Here is a 4,342-nt window from a genome sequence, read left to right on the forward strand (position 1 = left end):
GGCTGCTTAGGTAGAAGCCCCCCAGACCCCATGTATTCAACTCTCCAGATGGGGCCTAGGAGAGTGGTGAGCCATGTCCCTCGACTTTTATCACATGCTGCAGCTTTTCTGAGGCCATCACCTGCTCTGCTGAGTTCCCTTATGTTTGTTCTCATGGACAAAGGTTGTCACGACTCCTGCCTTCACCACTGGGGATGAGGGAGACCTTAACCATAATAGCAGTCCTCCCTCCCTGGGACCCCAGTCAGTTCAGAGCACTCATTTCTCATAACACTCAAGACAGATGCAGAGAGCGGGTGTGGGCTGGGATGATTCACCTGCTCTGTTGCCGCCTACAGTGTAGCTCAAAGCCGTTGGGAATCAAAACACTTCCCTAGGAGGGGTACAGAAGGCTCTCCTTAGAGACAGCAGCTTGGGTTCCTGCTTCTGCAGATGCCTGTCACCACACTGCTGTTTCAAAGTCCAGGTCAGTGAGGAGCCATCCACTGGATGAGCGTGGAGAACAGGCAGAATCAGCAGCCTCAGAAAGCAGTGCCCTGATGTGGTGTCAGACGACCCAGGTCTTACCTGGGCTCTAACAGGAGCTCACCAAGAGCATTCATTCTTTTTTTTTTTTTCTTTTCTTTTTTTTGAGACAGAATTTTGCTCTTTTTGCCCAGGCTGGAGTGCAGTGGTGCAACCTCTGCCTTCCAGGTCCAAGTGATTCTCCTGCCTCAACCTCCCGAGTAGCTGGGACTATAGGCACACACCGCCATGCCAGGCTAAATTTTGTATTTTTAGTTGAGACAAGGTTTCACTAAGTTGGCCAGGATGGTCTCGAACTCCTGACCTCATGATCTACCTGCCTTGGCTGCCCAAAGTGCTAGAATACAGGCGTGAGCCACCACACTGGCCGCTTTGGCGATTTTCATACCTGCCCCCTCCCCACCCTACTCCTAGCTGATTGCCTTGATTGCATGCTCATGACCCATCCTTGAGGGATGGTGACCTGTTTGGGTTTTGAACCAATCTGATTTCCCTGTTTGTCTGCTCTGTTCAACCCTGAAGTTCACTTCAGATGAGACACAGCCCATTGGAGAGCAACTAGGAGGAAGCTGTTCTCTGTCTCAGAGTCCTTCTCCCTCCCACCTCCAGCCCCCACTCTCCTCTCTCCTCTGACATTGGACTTGAGGTCTCCAGATTGGCAATGGCCTCTATGCCATCCTTCCCATTACTCTTTCTAGGGGGAAAGATGAGACACTGTGTGTCATTGGAAGATACTGACAAGCAGGAACTAGGAAAATTGATTAAAGACTGAGTTTGTGACCTTGGTCTAGGAGCAGAAGGTGAGATACAGGGCAGTCCCACACAGTCATCGAGCAAGTTTGAGCACCTTGACTTAAATTTAGGCTGTTTCTATAAAATGTAATAAAAAACCCAGAGGTACGTGCCTTCTCCTAATTCCTTCACTGTGTCTATTTCTGGCCGGGGTTACACATCCTCCCTCTTCTTGCTCTACTTGTTTGTAAAACAGTCATCTTGTGATTCTTTTTTTGAGACAGAGTCCTGCTCTGTCACCCAGGCTGGAGTGCAGTGGTAAAATCTCAGTTCACTGCAACCTCCACCTCCCGGGTTCAAGTGATTCTCCTGCCTCAGTCTCCAGAGTAGCTGGGATTACAGGCTCCCACCACAATGCCTGGCTAATTTTTGTATTTTTAGTAGAGACAGAGTTTCACTGTGTTGGCCAGGCTGGTCTCGAATTCCTGATCTCAGATGATCCATCCGCCTCAGCCTCTCAAAGTGCTGGGATTACAGGAGTGAGCCACAATGCCCGGCCCATTTTATGATTCTTAGACCTGTGGACTTTGGCAGTCAACAAATAGTTTGGGAGTGCCTATGGTGTGCCTAGCCTGATAGTAGCTGGGACAGGATACAGATGCCTGCTGGCTGTGTTCTCAAGGAATCCGAAGACTGGTATTTTAGAGTAGTTGGGAAAACATAACACAAGAGCTAACTATAGAAAAGAAAACAAGAGGCTGGGCGCAGTGGCTTACGCCTGTAATCCCAGCACTTTGGAAGGCAGATCACAAGGTCAGGAGTTTGAGACCAGCCTGGCCAATATGGTGAATCCCCATCTCTGCTAAAAATATAAAAGTTATCTGAGTGTGGTGGCGGGCACCTGTAGTCCCAGCTACTCCGGAGAGAATAGCTGGGAGAATTGCTGAGAGAGTAGCAGGAGAATTGCTTGAACTGGGGAGGCGGAGATTGTAGTAAGCCAAGATCGCACCATTGTACTCCAGCCTGGGTGACAGAGCGAGACTCTGTCTCCATAAAAAAAAAAAAAAGAAAAGAAGAGTAGTTAAGAGGGCAGTTAGAATTTAGTGGTACTTTTCTGTGACATGGGTCTAAAAAAAAAGCAAAAAGGAAAAAAAGAATTTAGTGGGACAGGCAGGGCACGGTGGCTCATGCCTGTAACCCTAGCACTTTGGGAGGCCAAGGTGGGTGGATGGCTTGAGCTCAAGAGTTTGAGACAGCCTGGGCAACATGGCAAAACCCTGTTTGCAAAAAATACAAAAATTGGCTGGGTACAGTAGCTCACACCTATAATCCCAGCACTTTGGGAGGCTGATGCATTAGCCGAGGTCAAGAGTTCGAGACCAACCTGGCCAACATGGTGAAACCTTGTTTCTACTAAAAGCAGCAAAAAAAAAAAAAAAAAATTAGCTGGGTGTGGTGGCATGCGCCTGTAGTCCCAGCTACTTAGGGAGGCTGAGGCAGGAGAATGGCTTGAACCCAGGAGGCGGAGGTTGTAGCAAGCCAAGATCTTGCCATTTGCACTACAACCTGGGTGACAGAGTGAGACTCCATGTCAAACAAACAAACAAAAATACAAAAATTAGCCGGCATGGTGGCATGTGCCTGTAGTCCCAGCTACTTGGGAGGCTAAGATGGGAGGTGACAGACCAAGACCCTGTCTCAAAAAAATATTAAAAAAAAAAGAAAAAAATATGATGGTACAGGCGATAGATACTATAGAGCCCTAGACACAGGAGCAAGGGGCTGGGCGCGGTGGCTCATGCCTGAAATTTCAGCACATTGGGAGACCGAGGCAGGAAGATCACTTGAGGTCAGGGTTCAAGACCAGCCTGGCCAACATGGTGAAATGCTGTCCCTACTAAAAATACAAAAATTATCCAGGTGTGGTGGCATGTGCCTGTAATCCAGCTATTCAAGAGGCTGAGGGAGGAGACTCACTTGAACCCAGGTGGTGGAGGTTGCAGTGAAATGAGATCATGCCACTGAACTTCACCCTGAGCCACAGAATGAGATCCTGTCTCCAAAAAAAAAAAAAAGATCAAGTGCTGTCTAGTGGTCTCTAGGTGTCTAGGTGTCTTGGGTTGCCTCAACTTGGGGGTTGTATCCATCTAGATCTAGCCTGAGGGTCTAACCTGGATCTCAACTAGCCTCAGTGTGAGGTTGGAGGCCAAGCAGCACTTCATGTGGCCCTCATGGAGAGACGTCCCTATTATCCAAATGTTTATGTTGCTTTCTCAGCCTGCATCTGCCTACTCATCAAGAGTCCCCATTCATCCTTCACAGCCCAGCCTGAATGCCTCTTTTTTCATGAAGACACGTTCTTCTCCTCAGTTAGGATTGTTGCTGTCTTCTGTGTTCCTCTGCAGTTCTTTGTTTACAACTCAGTTGTGACATTTATTTTATCTTATCGTGTATTTATGAGTGTTTTCATCAGTTCCAGGAGATTGTGAGCTTCTGGTTAGCAGGGACTATATCTGATTCATTCCTCTAACTCCTGATGACTACCGTAGAGTGTTATTCTGCTTAGAAAATGTTTGCTAAATGAGTGAATGGGTTCTATTCCCTGTGGCATTTGAGTCCTAAAGAATCAGTTCTAGGCTAGGCACCATGGCTTATGCCTGTCATCTCAGTGCTTTGGGAGCCTGAGGCAGAAGGATCCTTTGAGGCCAGAAATTTGAGACCAGCCTGGGCAACAAATACAAACAATACAAATAATAAAATAATAAAAATACAAAAATTAAAAATACAAAATTAGCTGGGTGTTGGTTGGGCACAGTGGCTCACTCCTGTAATCCCAGTGCTTTGGGAGACCGAGGCAGGCAGATCCTGAAGTCAGGAGTCTGAGACCAGCCTCACCACCATGGTGAAATGCCCTCTCTACTAAAAATACAAAAATTAGCCAGGCCTGGTGGCGCACTCTTGTAGTCCCAGCTACTCAGGAGACTGAGGCAGGAGAATTGCTTGAACCTGGGAGGTGGAGGTTGCAGTGAGCAGAGATCTCGCCACTACACTCCAGCCTGGGTGACAGAGTGAGAGTCTGTCTCAA

The sequence above is a fragment of the Cebus imitator genome, unplaced genomic scaffold (genome assembly GCF_001604975.1).
Source record: "Cebus imitator isolate Cc_AM_T3 unplaced genomic scaffold, Cebus_imitator-1.0 Scaffold322, whole genome shotgun sequence".
Taxonomy (NCBI): domain Eukaryota; kingdom Metazoa; phylum Chordata; class Mammalia; order Primates; family Cebidae; genus Cebus; species Cebus imitator.